The 21,577-nt window shown below is 44.0% G+C and overlaps 1 long non-coding RNA gene across 1 annotated transcript in view; it reads left to right on the top strand.

Moving 5' to 3' along the window:
• Positions 1-20,936, top strand: part of LOC142465531 (uncharacterized) — an 82,248-nt gene extending 61,312 nt beyond the window's left edge. Inside the window, exon 3 of the long non-coding RNA XR_012787916.1 lies at positions 20,752-20,936. This is a non-coding gene — a long non-coding RNA (uncharacterized LOC142465531). The remainder of the gene's footprint in view (positions 1-20,751) is intronic.
• The last annotated feature ends 641 nt before the right edge of the window (positions 20,937-21,577 follow it).

The raw sequence follows: 21,577 nt of genomic DNA, 5'->3' as shown, positions 1-21,577 counted from the left end.
CTGGTGCGCACGCAGCACCAAGGAGGAGAGGGAAAGAGAGAGGAAACCCCTAAGCCCCTCCCTGTTGCCTCACGCCTGCCAGGACACATACAGGAGCCCCGGGTGAACGCGCTTGCGCAGTAGCAACCCATGGACTCCCCGTGGTCCCCGCAGTGAGCGCGGCCCGAGGGAGGTGGCGGGAGGAAGAAGCAGAAAAAGAAATAGAGAAAGAGGAGAAGGAGGGGGGGCGAGAGAAAAGGAAGGAAGAAGAAAGAAAAAAACTAAACTAAAGAAGGAAAAGGAAAAAGAAAGAAAAGAAGGGAAGGTGGGGGGGAGGGGAAAGAAAGAAGAAAGAGAGAAGGAAAAGAAAAAGAACAAAAAGAGAAGAAAAGAAAGAAAAAGAGAAGAATAAAATAGAAAAATTAAGGTAGGAAGGGGGTGCATTTGCACCAGCACAAGAAAATAATCACTAGACCAATCGGGGAAGGATCCCTTACAATATTTGTTAAGTAGATTCAAAATTATTTTAAAATAAACTTTATTATGAAAATACATAATGACAAACACACTTACGCAACAGTAATTCCTTTCTTTGATACCTGAAGAAAATCATAATATCAAAGGAGGTCTGTATATAAAGTCTGTATATAAAGACATCATTTTAAGTATGTATACTATAATGCCTAGAACCAAATACCTAGAAGAAGCTAGTACGCAACACAATCACGTTGACATAAAGAATAATAAAAGAGATCAATATAAGATTTTGGTAAATAAATGATCACAAATATATCCAATTGCTTGAATGTGAGGAAAAACTCACAAGTACCAATGTGACATGGCTGAAATAAAGATGGTAAATAATACATATTGTGACAAACGCCCCTCTTTTGTAGTGCTGACGTCTGTCTGGGTTCTTCCCGACACAGTCTTCTAGGGTTAACTATACAACAAACAGGATCATGCAAAGTATTATATTGCTTAAGTCAGGCTTCTGCCTGCTTTATTTTCATCCAAGTAAGGTACTGTAGCTTTAACATGTGTAGGTTAGAGGCACTCAGACATTTTCATTCAGCAGTTCACTTATATCGGTGTCATAGCATTTCACACAGTGTCACTTTTAAGAAATAAAAACCAAATCATATAAAGAAATCCTATCCCTTTCAGGGAACTAACTACACATCAGAATCAGCCTCTAACTGCGAACTAACTGGGCCAACTAACCTGGTTCCCCAGCTTAAAACAATGCCCTCTCATTTAGGGTCACTAGATACAGCACAGTCTTTTAGCAACAGCAATAAACATTTGTTTTGTTTTGTCTTATCTGTTCGTGGTGGGAACACGGTCCCAAGTGTCCAGGCAAATCCTCTGGTACTGTGATACTTGGAGGGGCCGTCCACCCCGGAACTGGAAACAGGGGAGCAGCGATACCCCCAGCCTCCAGGCTCTAAGGAGAGAGAGTGAAATGCAAAACCTCTCTGCTCTAAATACCTGTGCATGTGATTAGAAGAGCAGGTGAGGGAGAACTAGAGCCATTGTAATCTGTGGTCTGGATTTTCCATCCAGCTGCCTGAGTTAATGGGAAGCTGTGGGACGGATCATTTTTTAACTATTCCTGCACTTTCTGACCTAATAAGGGGCAGAAAGCTGCCTAACATCTTTGGACTATGTCACATATCCCCCTCCCCAGCTCACACCTACTGGGGTGAGCGGCCATGGACCTCACTGGGGTGAGCGTCCTACCTGAAATACTTGAGCTAACTCCTCAGTACAATATTAAGTATTCACATGACACGAATATGAACTTTTTCCACGGCAATTATGGACAATCGGTTTCGTCATAAGAGACTATACTTGGCAAACATATTTTGTTGCTCTTTATTAGGGAACTATTTTGAAAAATAAGTGTCTAGCACACATTCTTACAACCCAGGATATGCTAAATATATTCACAAAACCAGACAATTTCTATTACCTCCCTGGGATTTTCTACTCTAGAATATGAACCTCATTATATATTTACCAACCGAAAAGGGCATTTTTTTTCTATATTGGAAGCTACCAATATTTTTTTTTTTATATATATATATATATATATATATATTACAGCCTTGTAATCTTAAGGGCCATCAACCCTGTATATTAATTTGTAGTTTAGCTACATTTTCAACACAGAGAACCAATATAACATTGTATTATTGACAAAATGCTTATTCTAGAGGCCTAATATAGCATAACTACACTAGCTTATTTGCAAAGTTAAGTGACATAGTCCACTCATATAACATAAAAATTGGTCATTCCCAAACATTTTTCCTTTTTTTTCCTTGACTTCCAGTCCATTACATCTTCTGACTTCATTTCAACACCCGCTGCAACCTGCAAATGACTGGACTGTTTCTTTAGCATCTGACGGAACTCTGGGGCCGGATAGTCTTTGTCTTTATATTGTGGCCCAGAGTGGCGAGATCCGGAAAAATTCAAGGCCAGCGTTAACCTTCGTCGCTTTTGCTTTGCAACCTTTGAACCTTTATGGTACTTCTTACTGCCATGTATTTTCTCACGACCATCACTCTCAGAGATTTGGGATTTTCCCTTTGGGGCAATTATATGGTACTTAGAAGATGGATCACTGATTACCTGGAGCACTTTCACATTGATGGAGCTCTCACTAACTCCGGCTGTACCCTGTGGCATTTTACCTTTGCAGTCGGCAGGCATGTAGTCTTGGGCCTCTCTTTCCTGAGGCCTACATTTATTCAGGCGGAAGTACCGCTGGATAACCAGTGGCGCATTTCTCAGGGTTTGATAGCGAATCCTGTTCTGTGTCATCCTAGTCAGAGGTAGGTAAGGGAGTGAACCCCTATGAGGGTGCTACAAACTGGTGTCGGTAGTGTCCATGGTAAGGTACCTAATGCATAAGTTGCCTTAAGTAATTAGTGAGAGCAGTGTGGTAGGTTCCCCCATATACTAGAACAGTTCCTTAAGACAGTATATTGTATACATATGGGATTCAGGCACACTTGGGGTTAACCGCTTTGTAGGGAAAGTAACCTCTAACCTGACCGGAGTGCCTGTCCCATCCGGCGGTTCCTTCTCTGGCGGGTCACGTGTTCCCAGCGGGTCCTCGAGCAGGGAGTGCAGGGACTCGTTTAGCTGCCTCGTTGGTGCCTGCAGGCTGTCGGTTCCGGAGACGGGAACCTCACCGCTGCTCTCCTTGGAGCGTGCATCCGTCCCAGCAGTAAGTGAAAAGGAGGGGGGGGGGGGGCTTGGAGCACAGCACATCAAAATAACAGGCTGGCGGCAGCGGTAACGTGCAAAAAAACTTTAATACGGCATCATAGCCCTAGTAAAAAAGACAGAACAATTCTCTGACGCGTTTCGTCTGAGAGACTTTTTCAAAACGTCTCTTTGACGTTTTCAAAAAGAGACTCTTTGAAAAAGTCTCTCAGACGAAACGCGTCAGAGAATTGTTCTGTCTTTTTTACTAGGGCTATGATGCCGTATTAAAGTTTTTTTGCACGTTACCGCTGCCGCCAGCCTGTTATTTTGATGTGCTGTGCTCCAAGCCCCCCCCCTCTCATCCTAGTCAGAGACTGGATTTTTATAGTTGCTCCTTTCATAATGAGGAATCTGTTTCGTACCATGCTGGCACAGAATGATTGAAGAACACAGGCTGCTTTATTCCGGCGATTGAACTGACGAATTTTCATCCCTCTGTAGGCAGCCTGTAGGATGATAGTTGCGGCGCGTTTACGCCGATAATTTTCTCTTTCCCTTCTTCCTTGGATAAGTGCTTTGCAGTGCTTCTGAATTATTCTAATGCTTTTCTCCTTTTTCAAAACGTTAAGTTCCTCCACGAGAGAATTCTGTTTTGTGCATACATGTCGCAATTCTGTTCTCAGAGCGTCCATTTCTTCCTGGTGCTGGCTCTGAGTGTGCATCAATGCATTCTGTAGTGCTTCCTGCACTTCTACTTTTTCCTGAGTCAACTGTTTCTTTACTTTTTCTGCTTGGTCAGTCAAATCTGAATTTTTCAATTTCAGAGTCTCATTTTCTTGCTTTACAGTCTCTAACTCACTCAAGGCAATCTCATGGGTTTGCTTAAACATTCCTAGCTCTGTGTTCAGACCGTGGCCCTCCAGGCGTGAGTTTTGCACCTCTGTGCTGAGTGCTTGAACCTCTTGTAGAGCTTTCCCGTATTTCTGTTTTAGGATAGCAATTACGGTGTTGGCCTTTTCCAGACTAGTCGTCACCTCTTCCAGCTCACTCCGTAAGAGAGACTCTGTTTTCTTCAAAGCCTCGTGCTCTTGTAAGTCTGCGTTCGCTTCTTGCACCTTCTTCCAACATTCTCGCTCCTTCACCAAATCCTGCCACAGGACTTCATAATCATGGCGGGCAGCTTGGAGTGCAGAAACCAAAGCCTCTTTATCCTGGTTCAAGGATTCAGCTTCCCTTTGCTCCTCCTTTTCCTTTGCCACTGTTCCCGTGACAATTCTGCCGGTCACTCCGGTCTGCAGCACATCTCGGCGCCTTTCTGACGCATGTCCTGACAGCGCAGGTTCAAGTGGCTCGGTCACTTCCCCTGTGACTTGAGGAACAGTTTTCTTTTTCTTCTTCTTTCTTTTTGCTTTATTAGCTCCAGAGATATCAGTGGTACTGGGCACACACTCACTGGTATCAGCTTCCACATCTTGCTTGCACTCATAGGGCGTTGCTTGCTTTTGCAGCTGTTTGTCTTTGAAAATTTTGGGGCACACATCTTCCATGTGACCTACTTTATGACAGGCCCAACATACTAAATTCATCTGTAGGTACGGCTCTCTTCCAGGGGCCACATACGAATCGTCGTCGTCATCATCATCATCATCATCGTATGGCCTGAAGGGACACTGTTTTTCATGATTATGTACATTACAAAACAAACATTTCACGTCGGCCATTTTAGAAACCCGGCAGGGACAATTTGCTAGCTGCAATTTCACTCACTTCAGCAACTTACATATAGCACTTGCTAGCTGCAAATTCACTCACTTCAGCAAAAGGCATTAGCTTTACAAACAGCACTTGCTAGATGCAATTTTTTTTTTTTTTCTTCAGCAAAACATTTTGGTTTTCTGTTTGGGTTCAGGGTGCTATTGCATCCACACTTCGCACATTCTCTGTGTATGCTAGAAGCACAACTGATATACACAGTGGGACAGACTTCACTCATAGCATCTGTATTTTACTTCAGCTGGGCGGCCATTTTAAACCCCCGCATTTATTTGCAAACCCACAGACTTTAGTGTCGACCCGCATTTGTAATCTATATCCTCCAGTGCCCTTGCGGGTTACAATATGTAGGGAAGACATCAAGGCCCATTCGTACCCGCATCATCGAACACCTAAGCAATATTAGAAGGGGTATCCTAACTCATAGCGTTTCAAAACATTACGCTAAATATCACCAATCAAACCCTGATAGTCTTAAATTCACTGCTATTGAAAGTGTTAAACAACATTGGAGGGGCCGTTCTAGAGAGGTGGATTTAAGCAAAAGGGAAATGTACTGGATTCACAAGCTTGATACACTAATTCCACATGGCTTGAATTCAGATTTTGAAATTTTACCCTTTTTACACGATTGAATTTTGATACCATTTGACTTTTTTTCCACCCTATCTCTCTGCCTGTGCATGCTCTATTTATTGTTAATTAGCTTTAAGATTTTAAACAGGTGATTTTAAGTAATCAACTTTTTATTTTTTATATTATAGAATAAACAATTTTTTAATTGAATAACTACTCCCTTACCTCACATATTATTAAATTATATTTTAACCTTTAGGTACTAATACATTTTCTTATTATTAATTTCTAGTTATATAAAAAAAAATTTTTTATAAGGATCTTTTGTTAGATCTTATTTTATATACTACTTATTAATGAGAATTTTATGCTCCCCTTTGTATTATGCTGACCTTTTCCTTTAAATCGACCTCTAGTAGAATATAACATCAATGTAGTATATATCACTTTAAGAATTCCCTATGTATTTTTATATGAAGACAATGCCTGATACACTAATATATGTTTTTCTATATCCCTTCTCTCTCCCGACCCATGATGTCCCTAGCGCATATTGTGTATAACCATAGAATTTTAGAAATATCTATTTTTAAGTAATCCATTATTTTTGTAGAATTTATATTAATTGTATATTTAATTCTTTTTTTGTCTAAATATTATTAAAGATTGTATAAATTTTTCTATGTATTTTAATATGTATTAGCAAACCAGTGACTGTTAGTTTTTTATCACAGAGTACTGTGCCTATGTAAAGGCAAACCTGTGGGTTAAATCATGCAAAAATGAGCTGAATGAGATTAACAATGATTAGCCAATTAGACTTTAATCACATAAATATACTGCGCACACACAACACGCCATGACGCTCCTGACGAAGCTGTATGCCACAGCGAAACGCGTAGAGCCAGAGCCAACTCAGTCAAGCTGCAGCTGACTGGAAGAGAAGACTCCAGACGTTCGAATTCTCCCGCGGTTCCTCTCTCAGCGCGCTACAGTCTATTGCCATTGGATGCGGTCTGACACCAAGAGGAAGTGACGTCAGACGCCATTGCCGATGGCAGCCCTGGGGATAGAGGAGGACGGGGAGACACTACAGCGGGCGGATCAAGCGCAAAAGATACCTTTATGTGCCATAAATCAATGTACAAAGTGTGAGTACTTGTCCTAAAGTATTACTATCTATAAATCCTGTTTTTGCAAGCTACACCATCGGCCTGTTTTTCTGCTCTCTGTCCACATATACTATATGGGAAATCGAGTCTCACCATTTCTGAACTAATCCTCACATGAGATGACCGAGAGGGGATAGAAGCACCACTTAAAGAAACCTCATCATTTCTCTACTATCTGACAGAGTCAGGCAAACGCGAATTTCACTTATTGTTGCTGTAAGTAGGTTCTCCCCCAGAGCCAAGATTCGCAAACAAGTCAATATTCAATCACAATACTGCACAATTATTGTTTTATATGTTTTTTATTTACATGTTGTTTTCCTGACGGGGTCGCTCACTTTCCACAACAAACCACGACCCGCATTCTCCACCATATGTGACAAACGCCCCTCTTTTGTAGTGCTGACGTCTGTCTGGGTTCTTCCCGACACAGTCTTCTAGGGTTAACTATATAACAAACAGGATTATGCAAAGTATTATATTGCTTAAGTCAGGCTTCTGCCTGCTTTATTTTCATCCAAGTAAGGTACTGTAGCTTTAACATGTGTAGGTTAGAGGCACTCAGACATTTTCATTCAGCAGTTCACTTATATCAGTGTCATAGCATTTCACACAGTGTCACTTTTAAGAAATAAAAACCAAATCATATAAAGAAATCCTATCCCTTTCAGGGAACTAACTACACATCAGAATCAGCCTCTAACTGTGAACTATCTGGGCCAACTAACCTGGTTCCCCAGCTTAAAACAATGCCCTCTCATTTAGGGTCATTAGATACAGCACAGTCTTTTAGCAACAGCAATAAACATTTGTTTTGTTTTGTCTTATCTGTTCGTGGTGGGAACACGGTCCCAAGTGTCCAGGCAAATCCTCTGGTACTGTGATACTTGGAGGGGCCGTCCACCCCGGAACTGGAAACAGGGGAGCAGCGATACCCCCAGCCTCCAGGCTCTAAGGAGAGAGAGTGAAATGCAAAACCTCTCTGCTCTAAATACCTGTGCATGTGATTAGAAGAGCAGGTGAAGGAGAACTAGAGCCATTGTAATCTGTGGTCTGGATTTTCCATCCAGCTGCCTGAGTTAATGGGAAGCTGTGGAACGGATCATTTTTAACTATTCCTGCACTTTCTGACCTAAAATGGGGCAGAAAGCTGCCTAACATCTTTGGACTATGTCACAATATATATACACATGTATAGTATCTTTTATTATGTGTGTTATTAATCTACTCAGTTATATGTCAATAAACTGAGTAATGCAAACCATAAGTCCAAAGGTACTGTTATAAGGATATAGCATAAAGTGAATATAGATGGCTTATTTTTTTATCTTTCAGAATGTTTATAATCATTTATTATAATGTATATCTATCTCTGTTAACTATATTAACAAATTTATCATGAACTTTCTATCTTTAACATCAATATTATGAAGTTTTAGATTGGAAAACGGGTAAGGTGAAAATGAAGGAAAAAGAGCGATACAATAGTCACAGAACAGGAAAAGGTTGGATAAGTAGATTCTATACCTAAATCTAGATCAATATGAATACTCACAGGATAAGACAAAAAATACCCTTAAGAATGTATATAGGATCACATTAACAATATGAATAACGAAGATCCATACAGAAAGAGTTAATTCTCTAAAAAGGGACCCAAGTCACAATCTGAGTTTAACCCAATAGGAACTCTCGTCTTCATTGTAAATATCCAAAAAAGTTCCAGGCGGTCTAAAGCATTAACCCTGTTGCCGCCTCTGGTGGACTGTGGTACATGTTCAATTCCTGAAAAGGAAAAAGCCCCCACACCTCCAGAGCTACAGCAGGAAAAATGATTTGACACCGGATGAGTAAGATCGCCCCTCTCTATGAGTCGCACATGTTCCATAATTCTTGTTTTTAAAGCTCTTATTGTGCGGCCCACATATTGTTTGCCACAGCGACAGGTCAACAGATAGACCACAAAGCGCGTATTACAATTAATGAACGCTCTGGCTCCATACTGTCGACCTGTCGCTGCGGATGAGAAGTTAGTACCAACATTCATATATTTGCAGATTTTTCAATTTGAACATCTGAAATTTCCTACTTGAAGTGATGAGCTGGTTGTGTGAACCGACTGAAATAAGCTAGGCGATACAAAATTTGAAATTGTCTTTGCTCGTCTAAATACGAATTTAGGTCCCTCCTGATATATAGTCTTTAATGCTGGTTCCACCGACAGCATACTCCAGTGTCTTTCCCTCTCCTCCTTGGTGGTGCGTGTGCACCAGGATGACGTGGTGGATGGCGCCGATGGGCGCGCGTTTGGCACACTCCCCCGCCCATGAGACACGCTCCATGGTCACCATGGTAAGGAAGCCCTTTGCTGGCTCTGCGCAAGCGCGTTTTAGCTGGGGTTTTTTCCTATCCCTGCTGGCCCAGGATTACGTGTGGGCAGCGGGGGCTGCCTGCAGGGGCGCGTGTGCGCGCTCTGATGACCCCACACCAGAATCTCATTGCCCAGATTGTAGGGAGGATCCCAGATATGGTTCAGGATTGGTAAGCCAATTATTTCTTAGTCTTTAAATATGTTAATGATGATGGGATGTGTATGCCTTGATAAAGTGCTCTGTGTAGCACGAAACATGTTGGTAGGGTAATGCCTTGCCCTTTTTCCTTCCATGACTATTACATTTTTATGGATAATGCACTTTCCTCCTAATTTCTTGTTTGGATAATTCCGGTTGTGCTCTGCCATTTCTCTCTCTTATCTACAGCATTTTGAGAGACAGAGAGAGAGAGGCAATGCATGGGGAGAGACAGAGAGAGAGAGGCACCGCATGGGGAGAGACAAAGAGAGGCACAGGCACAGCATGGGGAGAGACACAGAGAGAGGCACAGGCACAGCATGGGGAGAGACACAGAGAGAGGCACAGGCACAGCATGGGGAGAGACACAGAGAGAGACACAGGCACAGCATGGGGAGAGGCACAGGCACAGCATGGGGAGAGAGAGACACAGGCACAGCATGGGGAGAGACACAGAGAGGCACAGGCACAGCATCGGGAGAGACACAGAGAGAGGCACAGGCACAGCATGGGGAGAGACACAAAGAGAGGCACAGCATGGGGAGAGACAGTGTGGGGAGAGAGACACAGCATGGGGAGAGGGGCACAGCATGGGGAGAGGGGCACAGCATGGGAAGAGAGACACAGCATGGGGAGAGAGACACAGATTGGAGGGGGGGGGATAGGGACAGACAATTGGGGGGAGAGAGAGACACAAAGAATGGGGGGAGACAGGGAATAGGGGAGAGAGACAGAGAATGGAGGGGAGAGAGACAGAAAATGGAGGAGATACACAGAGAAAGGGGGGAGAGAGACAGAATGGAGGGGAGAGAGAGAGATAGAGAATGGGGGGGAGAGAGAGACAGACAGAGAATGGGGAGAGAGAGACACACAGAATGGGGTGGGGAAAAGAGAGAGACAGACAGAGAATGGAGGGGAGAGAGAGAGACGAGAATAAGGGGTGGGGGCAGATAGACAGAAAATGGAGGAGAGACAGAGAATGGGGGGGGAGAGCATGGAGGGTAGAGAGAGAGAATGGAGGAGGAGAGAGAGAATGGGGGGAGAGAGAGCCGAGCATGGGGGGGGGGTTGGCGGGGGGAAGAGAGAGACAGAGAATAGGAGGGAGAGTGTCAGAAAATGGAGGAGAGACACAGAGAATGGGAGAGGGAGGGGAGAGGAGAGGGGGGGAGAGGGAGAGAATGGGGGAGAGAATGGGAGGAGAGAGAATTGGGGAGAGAGAGAGAATGAGAGAGAATGAGAGAGAGAGAGAGAGAGAGAGAGAGAATGAGAGAGAATGAGAGAGAGAGAGAATGGGGGGAGAGAGAGAATGGGGGAGAGGGAGAGAGAGAATGGGGGGAGAGAGAGAGAATGGGGGGGAGAGAGAGAATGGGGGGGTAGAGAGAGAGAATGGGGGAGAGAGAGAGAGAGAATGGTGGGGGGAAGAGAGAGAGAATGGGGAGGAGAGAGAGAGAGAATGGGGAGGAGAGAGAGAGAGAATGGGTGGGGGAGAGAGAGAGAATGGGGGGAGAGAGAGAGAGAGAATGAATGGGGGGGAGGGAGAGAGAGAGAGAGAATGAATGGGGGGAGGGAGAGAGAGAGAAGATGGGGGAGGGAGAGAGAGAGAGAATTGGGGGAGGGAGAGAGAGAGAGAATTGGGGGAGAGAGAGAGAGAGACAGAGAGAATGAGAGAATGAGAGAATGAGAGAATGAGAGAATGGGGGGAGAGAGAGACAGACATGGAAGGGTGGAATGAGAATGTAGGGGTGGGGGGGGGGAGAACGAGAATAGAAGGATATGGGGGGAGGGAGAGAGAAAAGGGTGTGTGAGAGAAGGGGGGACAGAGTGGGGCAGAGAGACATAAAGGAGAAGTGGCGCAGTTGGTGATATCATTTTTTTTATAATTTTTTTTTTAAATGTGTCCCGGTTTTTACTTTTGTAAATCTGGTCACCCTAGGTGAGTCGTAAGAACGTTTCCAGGGTCCGAGGTTGGCGGAGTAATGCGCTTAGCTGTAGCCGAAGATATCACTCAATCTCCGGATACAACTGTTGGGGTATCCCATAACTCTGGAACCTCCCTACATAGACACATTCTGCAAAGACTTTCTCCGCCAAACCCACCCTGAAATTTACAGCCTAGAAATCTCCCGATCCCAGCATCCCAGTAAAGGCAACAATCACATAATTCTTTAATGTGGGGGAGGGTGGTTAGGCCTCCCGAGTGAGTGGTGGGGGAGGGTGGGTTAACCCTTATTTACTATAGCGGTTAATAACCGCTAAGGTGATTTAAGGGGTTAGGGGACATTATATTGGCTCTTTTTATTCTTGTGTATGTTTTGCAGCACCGGAGGGGAACATGGACAGGGTGTGGATGACGACGGCCTTCATCATGGCAGCCGGGCAAGGGTGAGTGCAAGAGGTATTTATTTTATTTATTCCGCTTAATGTTTTTGAAATGGGCAAATGCACTATTATCCATATGTGTGGATAATAGTAATTTTGCCATTACTGTAGTGTATGTGTTAGGGTGCGGGGGGTGGGGGGAATGGTTGTATTTTTTTATAAGTATTGTTGTATTTTTATATTTTTTGGGGGGCACAGAATTGGTACTGCAGGCAAGCCGGGACCCCAGACACCCGCAGGGACCACCGCCGGCCTGTAGTATCATTCCTGTGCATCCAAAAAAATACATATATGTATGTTAGGGGAGTATAGCGGTTGTTGGGGGCACAGGTGTATTATATATAGTAATGTTTATTGAGGGCCTAGGAGGTGGGTAGTGGGGCTGTAGTGTGTATTTTTTTTTAATTGTAGGTAGCAGGGGTGGGTGAAGGGGTATTAGCCCCAAGGATGGGTATTTAGGCTTGCGAGTGGGTAGCGGGTGGGTTAACCCCTTCATTACATATTATTAACCGCTACGGTAATGAAGGGGTTAAGTCCACCCGCAAACCCCCCCCACAAGGCCTAAACTCCCACCAAGGGCCAAATACCCCCGTCACCCACCCCTGCTACCCACAATAAGCCTGGCATGGGTGGTTAACCCCTTCATTGCCTTAGCGATTAGCCGCTAAGGTAATGAAGTGGCTGTAAATGCATTTTTCCGGCATCGGATTCATGCCGTGGGGCTCCGGTGCTTATATCAATGGCTATCAGCTCCGGAGACACCCGGCATCAATCCCATGCAAGAAAAAGGCCAAAATATTTTCTAAGTCCCGTCCTGCTCCCTTGCCGATACTTCTCCCCACCAACTTGCCAACTTTTTTTGCCGGGACGGATTTGCGGGAAAATCTCAATTGTAGAGCTGCGAAAAGCTGCTCGTGGCTACTAGAATTGAGCGTGTTTCAAAAACTGGCGATGAGTGCCGAAAAGTGGCTTTTCGTCGCCCGGCTGCCGTAAAAAAAATTTTGGCAAAAAAAAGTCGATTTTTACTGTTTTTGGCGGCTTTTCGTGGCTTACTGAAAAAAAATCCCAGAGGCATTTTTGGTGAAAAAATTGCGAAAAACAGCTTTTCTGTGCTTACTGCATGAGGGCCTAAATCTTTTCAGTTGTTACTCTCAGACGTGACTACTGAAGATGTATGTATGAACTGAGTGCACCGAGTTTTAAAATCAGGAAATACAACTCAGGAGCCACGGAGAGATGCAGTATTGTGAATGCACTACTGTGGGACAAAAGAGAGGATTCTTGGCCCCCTCAAACAACAACTGGAGCTCTTGGAAGAATTTGAAAAGTTGCTCGTCTTCCCTGATCTATCGTCTCGGAGTCTGGCCAAGCAAAGAAGTTTGAAGCCTATCACAAGTATATTAAGAGATAATCACATTATATCTCATGGGGGTTTCCTCTTTAAATTAATGATAACGACAAATGATAACCAAACTACAATCCGCAGCACAGAAGATGGCCATCACATCCTTGGCAAATTGGGTCTTCTGTCCGGTTCCAGCGTAGCGCTGCAACAATCACCCAAGCCGCAGAGTACCCCGATGGAATTGAACAGGGTGTGACCAAAAGTGAAGAGAGGTACATGAGGCTCCGATGTGGATTGATTGTCTGCCAGTGTCTGGTTGCAGATGAAGATTTCTTCATGTTTTCTTTTCTCTGTTCTTGTTTCATGTTTGTTTTCATTTGTATTTTTTACACATGGCTGCTCCCTGTGGAGAGAATCTGAGGAGGCCCATCACCTCCACTGGAGGGTGATCACTATGAACATGTGAGAAAAAGAACATTGTTGCACTGGGTGACATGTTAGGGACTTTTACTTCAATTACTTTTATACATGGCCTTTACTTCTTAACTTTAATTTTTAGGATTATGCCCCCAGGGTGATTTAATCTTTCCTTCATTACCGCAATGACGTGTAATTGCCTATTAAACAAACAATATTAATGGATCCTGACATATATGAATGTCCTTTTTGGGCACTTGCTAGGTTTTAAAACCAGTTTAGCATAACAGGGGGCTTGGCATGTGTATATACCCCGTCCTCCAACATTTACTTACTGTGCTGCATCTATAAAACTGATGTGATGATTTTGTGATCTGATGTTGTTTGACTTGAGGGTAAAAAAAGGGGGGGGAGGGGAGGTAGGGAGAAAAAAAAGAATCTATATCCCCAGTATTATATTGCCTCTTGCCACGTCCCATTATTCTTTCCTAGCTCCTATTTTTACTTAATGAGAGTCAGTGTGCTACATGTTCTGTATTTGATATCCCACCATTATGTGGGAATGGAGGCGTTGCATCCAGAAGAGAAGGTACTAAGCACGAAAAGCCTGTCCTGCTTATCCCCACTACCACCGGCATATGCTCAGAGCCTCCTGTGAGCCTAACAGGTAGCACCAACACCAGGTAACCGCAGTACATCTCCCTTAGGGTGGGGGAGCATGGGTTACATAAGTTTAGTGAATTTACCTTTTGGCTAGCACATACATCTGTTATTAGAGGACACATTATTAGCCTTTCTTCTTTTCTTAAGAAACAAAGCGTGGAAGAGATTTGAAAAACTTCAAAAGGAACTTGCTAGGCTTGAAACATTAAATAAGCAATTTACTACTAAGAAGCTAGCACAACAAATAACCACTGTCAGAACTAAACTCAATTTGCTTGTCATGGAAAGAGTGGAAAGATAGCTAAAGTGCACAAAACAAAAGTTTTTCCCTCAAGGAAATAAAGCAAATAGGTTTTTGCCAAATAAACTTAGAAACGAGATAAATAATAATAGAAGCGTGGATCTGGTGCTCGAACAAACATCTATCCGATATAAGTGTCAGAAAGATAATGAAGATAAGGTACCTTCTTCTAATGAAAAAAGGCTATTTGGACGTGTAGCCCTGTTTCCCCCTAAACAAGATGGCTACTGATGCTGCCCTTTTACCTGTTGGCTCACAGGGGCCTAAGCCTCCGCCACGTGGAGCCTGGGGCGATATACTTACAACCTTGGTGCAGTGCCTCCAGCTGAGAGGGATTCTAACGTAGTGGGCTCAGAGTTATTTACTACATTTATTTATTTATTTATAAAATATTTTACCAGGAAGTAATACATTGAGAGTTACCTCTCGTTTTCAAGTATGTCCTGGGCATAGAGTTAAGACAAATAATACATGGTTACAAATACAGTTACATAAATGAACAGGGTACTACAGTCTCTGGTTCTGAGCCGTCATCGCCCACTTTTGATGCCAAACCTTTACCCTGCCACTGATGTCACGTATGCGATACACAGGGAGGCCCGGTATCTGGGAGTCTACCTCAAAGAATCCTTCTCTCTATTGGTCGGCCAGCTTATGCTTGCCGGGAATTACCAAATTACGTAAGAGAACAGCGTCTCCAGTCTGAAACTTCCGATAGCGAACTTTATGGTCGTACCTCCGCTTGTTATTGGCGTTTAACTGGGCTGTGGCCCTTTCTGCTAACTGAAAGGCACGGTGCATACTATCTTGTAGTTGCTTCACATAGCGGTAGTGCGCCACATTGGGTACCCTGTCGGTAGATACCCTGAGGCGGATGTCCACAGGCAGTCAAGCTTCTCTGCCGAACATCATAAAGTAGGGCATATACCCAGTAGATTCATGCCGAGTGCAATTGCATGCGTGCACCATTGCCTCAACGGGCTTGCTTCATTCTCCCTTTTGAGATTTTTTTTAAGGTGCTTAACATATCCATAATGTTCTATTGAATCGTTCAGGGAGAACGTCCCCTCAAAGTGGTAGGGAGTAGTCCTGAACTTTTGAATGTTTAATAACTTGAGAAGTTCCTTGATTAGCTTGCTCTCAAAGTCTCTTCCCTGGTCAGAGTGCATTCGGTTTGGCAGATCGTAGTGCACAAAATATTTCTCCCACAGTACCTTGGCTACTGTGATAGCTTTCTGGTCTTTTGTTGGAAACTATAAACAAACACAAACAGAGCCCAGTGCTACATCCAATGGCACAAATACACAGTGAAATACCTATATATTCTCTTGTAAAAAGGGTCATTTAGTTTAACCCTTTGGCCAAAGCGTCTTAAGCCTGCTGCCACTTACAAGGCATGACCATAGCAGGGCCTAACATGGATTAAAATTCTTAATAACCTGAACAATACTAGGAAGAATGATCATATTTGATCTGTCATAATCAGCTGCATGGTTCTAAATCTGATTGAAATTCTTATTTACCTGGACAATACCAGGAAGAATACTCTGTATTAGATCTGACACAATCAGCTGCATGCAAAGACCTGTGCATATGGAAAGTGGGATGGGACGAGCTTGAAACCTGGGAGAGAGGGGTCAACTTCCAAATCAGCTGTGACCAGCTGGACAAAGTTAACAAAACACACAAATACCCAGTAAGCTCATTTAAGCCCCAAAAGTTACCACAAAATATATACATGTGTATAAATGTCAAAACGGAGTGCTACTGGGCATGGCAATATGTTGAGGCCCAACTTATTATCACACATATATCTGTATGTATAAGTATATGCGTGTGTATATACATGAGAGTGTATATAGGTATGTGTACTGATGTATATACATATATATATAGACGTTCACACCCTTGGCTCTCTAATTGCATGACAACAAGTATATTATACACAATTACACACATTAGTACATCACCATGCCTTTTTACACACCCGCATCTCAGTAGTCCGAAAATATCATATTTTGGTTTATGTATTCAACTAGTTCTCCACTAACTTGGCAATATATATTGTGCAGCAGTTGGCAACTGTATATGATACTAATATACAACAAATTAGCAATATGCATACAGAAAGCATTCTGTTATTAACATGTAGTGAGTTTCAATTTCGCCCAATTGGAACATTGTAACCTGATGTCTGTAGTTGTTTGATCATCTGCATCACTATTTTAAACTGTACTATGGATCAATAGGAGTCCGTGATTTTACACACCTCCCTCCCGATTGGCTTGTGGTATTCGCGCCAACATTCAGAGGCTCCGTAATGATGCTGTAGGTTACCATAACAACGCCGCCTGTATTAATAGCCACCGGGAGCAGAGGTCCGCCCACCCCCGAAGATGTTTCCAGTAGGAACGAAACGCGCGTCGGGTATGACGTCAGTGTGACGTCATTAGCGCGACGGACAAACAGTTGTCCGGTCACTCTCAGCACAGCACTCGTTACTACCTAGATCAGAGTTAACTAAGATGTGGGCCATACAAGGATCCCACTAGCAAGGATAGGGGCTCTGCAGCAGTACGCTTTAAGTGTGTAGTGTGTCTCAAGCCGCATTAGCTGCTTGTCAGCTGACTCCACGTGTGTTGAGTGCCCGGTGTCTCCTCTACCAGGAGGCATATGAGGTAACACGTAGTTGCTACAGTTTAAATGGTGTGGCATTCAAGTGATTTTCACCTTCATCTACACACTTTAACCCCTTATTCACTTGAAAGTGTTAACAGCCAGAATGTCCACATGTGCACACCTTCTACATAGATTATGCACTGTCTGGTAGATAACCACAGACCACATGTAGCCTGTAGGTGGTTATAAGGTTTGAATCACTTACAATAGTGGTCTATCATACTGTGGACAAGCAACACGTATTGGCTCTACATAATACACAGCAGGATTCCGGCTATCCAGCCTCACTCAGTGGGTCTGTCACTATACATGTTACATGTTAAGTAACTGACACTCCTAATATATCTTCATAGAGTATATAGAAGCCACGTCACTAGAACACTAGGGTCCGGTGCATGATTATTTAACAGGAACATCTGCTAGTAATAACATGGATATTATGTCCATTTATCTGTCTGAGTTTAGCACTACTTTAGGTTTAAATTAGTTTATGTTTTCTATATATCAATAAAACTTTTTTATTTTGATTGACATATATGGAAAATCCTCCCAACTCTGCGCATGCGTGATTTCGTTATGTAGCTGAGAACTGACAACTAGTGGGCTTTGCGCATGCGCGGGGCGTACATATGATGTTCTCACTCTGATTCGCTACTGAAGTTAGTTACCTGGTGACCAGAAATGCGCTGCTGCGCATACTTAGAATTCTGATGCCTCCACGCATGCGCGCTTGGTAATGGAGCGCACCTGATCCATTCTCAGTATGTTGCCCATCGGGTGATGTCAGTGACTGCCGGAGATGCGGGATTTGTGGTGATTTTGATTGTTTGTTTAATTGTATTTGTCTGTGCCTGCACTGGGCTTTGGGCTATATATTGGTCTCCGTCATTATTTGTCTGCACCCCCTGAAGAAGGTCCCTCTTTGAGGACCGAAACGTTGGGTCTGTTTGTGTGCCTTTTTATATCTAACACACATTTTTTGGATTACGATTGCTGCCTCTTTTTCTCCTATGGGAAATATATTCATATATATATATACAAAAAGAAGACAAAGAGCGCACACCCCATAGTGTGATCCTGTACATTTAATAAAGGGAAGGGAGGGATTAAAAACACTTACAAAGTATAAGTGATAAACAAGCTCGCAGTCCAAACGAAATCTCTGGGCAACACCCGACACCAGCTGTCCTTAACGCGATCGATTGAAGTCCTCCACACAGTGTGGCATTCGAGTTGGCCTCAAATCAGCTTCCACACGCTCCGGCTGTAAAGCGTGCAAACAATGTGATGATGTAGTGTCGTAATGTGCGTCCCTGACGCGTTTCGTCACAACAAATGTAACTGCTTGTTTATCACTTATACTTTGTAAGTGTTTTTAATCCCACCACCATTCCCTTCCCTTTATTAAATGTACAGGATCACACTATGGGGCGTGCGCTCCTTGTCTTCTTTTTGTATCTATAGATTCTGCCTTGGAAGTGGTTTTTCCATTTTAGAGCAGCCGTGGACCCTTGGATTCTGTACAGTTTTCCTGCATTACCTATCAGGACTTATTCTGGGGTTTGGACATTTACACTTGGACTGTACTAACATTTTTCAATACATATTTATATATATATTTTTTATATGTTTGAGTGTATATTTTCGTTTGTTTATATTAATTGCATATGTTATACTCATTATAGGATTGTTTTGCATTTTGATTTTTTACACTTTGAAAGGGGTTTATTATTATTTTTCACTGGTCTATGAGTGGCGCTACTTTATTCACTTCTTCTCTTGTCATATATAAATATATATTTATATAAAATATGCAAACAATATATAAAACATATATTAAAAAACATAAATATATATTTTTAAACACACACAAAGAAAATACCGCAATCAGAACAACCGTATACAGTAAATACTCAGATATTTAATACCAATCAAATAATCCCTAAAACTAAAGAAAGAGATTGGCGGTGCTAAGGGTCAGAAACCAATATGAAACACACAAAGACACAAAGAAAACCCTATAGTAAGCACTCAGATATATCTGTAAAGAATATCAACACAAGATGTATGGAATGATCCAAAATAACACCATTTTATTTACTATACGTCTAGATACCACAAACAGTTAAAATGACAACACATTAAAAACAGACGGGCACAAGAAAAGACCTCCTGGAAGTAGAATGATGAAATAATGGATCTAGAATTAGTGCAGATGACATAAGAAAAACCTGGTCGATGCTTGCATGCACGTCCGTTCCTAGGTGGTAAGCAGGTAAGGCAATGCCTAGGGGTGGCAGGTCTCAGGGTGCGGCAAGAGTTAGGCCGAGTCCCCAGTCTTCACTGTGGCACGCGCGCCCGGCGGGGGGGCGGTGCGTGCACAGCGCTACACCGCGATCTGTGGTCTGGGGGGAGAGGGAAGGTTTGCGACGGCAGGGGGCGTGGCTGTGGGTTTGCAGGGGTGTGGCCATGACGTCCCGTGGCTGGTTCGCCCTTATTGGCTGAACCGCCGGCAGGGGCGTGGCCACGCCCCCGCCGCAGATGTCGAGGTCAAATTCTCCTGCTTCCCTGAAAACCTGTCACGCACCGCTGGGGAAAGGTGCGCGACAAGGTAGGGACTGGGACCGGCCGCACTGGGGGGGTGGGGCTTGATAGCACAGCGCACGCCGAGCCTTGCGCTGTGGCGGTGACTGGGACCGCAGCCTTAGAGAGTGCTTTCCTTTTCTTTTTCAGTTCATGTTTAAATCCTCCGGTCACATGTGCCAATAGGAAGCCACATATGACGTCACAGCTTCCTATTCGCCCATGTGAAGTGACATCTAAACCTGAGCTGAGATACCGGCACCCCCTGGGGTGCACATACCCTAGCGATGGGCCTGTTCAAATGTGAGTGTTGTTGCTTGATGAAGTCAGCACGGGTGTCGCTCTCGGGCTGGAGTTCTGGCATGATGTTGCTGTGGCAACCCCACTGCCTATACAAATTGCCTGCACTTCTGCACAGCACAGAAAGCCACCTAAAGTGTTCCACAAATTATTTCTTGCTTCATCCGATATATACCGTCTCTTGTTTATCTCAGTCACAGACACTCACCAGCTTCTCCTGTAGAGAGGGAACTTCACACTACCACATTGTAGAAGTGTGTTTTAGTTACCTGTATTTGCTAATTGGAGAATAGTCTTTTCTAGCTTCTCTCGTGAATGTGAGGTGTACTTGAGCCGTTTGACTCAGTGACTCATCTCCATTGTCATCTGGCTCTTGATCATCCTCCTGGGATACCCATACAATGCATTGCCCCATGGACATTTTGTAAGGAATCGGGGGCCACATCCCTTGCGGCGTGACCCCTCCTTACCCATTACCAGTACTGCAGCGGCTGCTGCCCCTGCCCCCCGTCGCTACCCATACCGCCGCCCAGCGCATACCTTGAACTCTGCCATCGCCATCTTGGATTCTGGCACTGGTGTTACAGACTCTCAGCTGTGCTCTACTACTTCCTGGTCTCTCAGCCACTCACGAGCAGCTCCTCCACACGCCTCCGCCATGCCCCTCGTCCGGATTGGTCACTGTCGCTTTAAATATCCTGCTTTGCCTTCACTTCCTTGCTCTGCATAGCTCCTTGCTACCTGTGTTGCCTGGAACCTGTGTCATGCTCTCTTTGTTTTTATTCCATACAGCTATTGACCCGGCTCGTCTGAATACCCCCTCTGGCTCCTGAACTCAGCTTTCCTACTGACTACTCTACCTCTAAGACACTCGGACTCAGCTACGGATTTTGACTACGGAACTTTCTATATCCTCGGACTCGGCAAGTACTTGACCACTCTTTATCTACATCCAGGCCTGACTACGCCACATCCCGGACACGCCCCCTCTGCTGTCGGTGCGTATACTCTACATCCCACCTCAGTACAGAGGTCTGGTCTGCGGGCTGCACAGCGTGACACATTTTCAGCCAGATACGGATTTATAAATAATCATTCCCCATTCAAAATCTATCTTTGGTTTGTATCCAACAGTACTGTAGCACTGTTACCTTCATAGCACCAGCCTTTTCTTACCTTTTTTCCTTTTCACTAAGTTTTCAGCTTCCTCAACAGATCTTACCTAAATCATGGTATCTCCTTAGTGCGCACTATTTTACCAAATTAAGTGACTGTGCTTTTGTTGTCTTGTTACCTTGAATCAAACAGCTGCACACAGATAATAACAGAGTAAGGCTGTGCTCACAATGGCGGTGCGCCGCACGCCGCCTGTACAGACATTTGCAAAGCAATGAAGGTGCACACAGTGTGCGCGATCGCTGCATCTAAACGCGCGATTTTTCTAAAGACTTTTGAAATTGATCTTGCCGCGCGACGGTCGCGTCACGTGAGTGGTTCAGCCAATGAGGGCGAACCGCTCACGTGATGTCATGACTACGCCTCCACCACGCCTCTGCGTCGCCTCCCGTTGCCTCCAAGGCCTGCAGTGCAGGTTTCGTGCGCACATAGCACGAGTGAC

This window comes from Ascaphus truei, chromosome 1 (genome assembly GCF_040206685.1).
Source record: "Ascaphus truei isolate aAscTru1 chromosome 1, aAscTru1.hap1, whole genome shotgun sequence".
Classification (NCBI taxonomy): Eukaryota; Metazoa; Chordata; class Amphibia; order Anura; family Ascaphidae; genus Ascaphus; species Ascaphus truei.
Note: the sequence above shows the minus strand (reverse complement) of the source record. Positions and strands in the feature narration are given on the sequence as shown.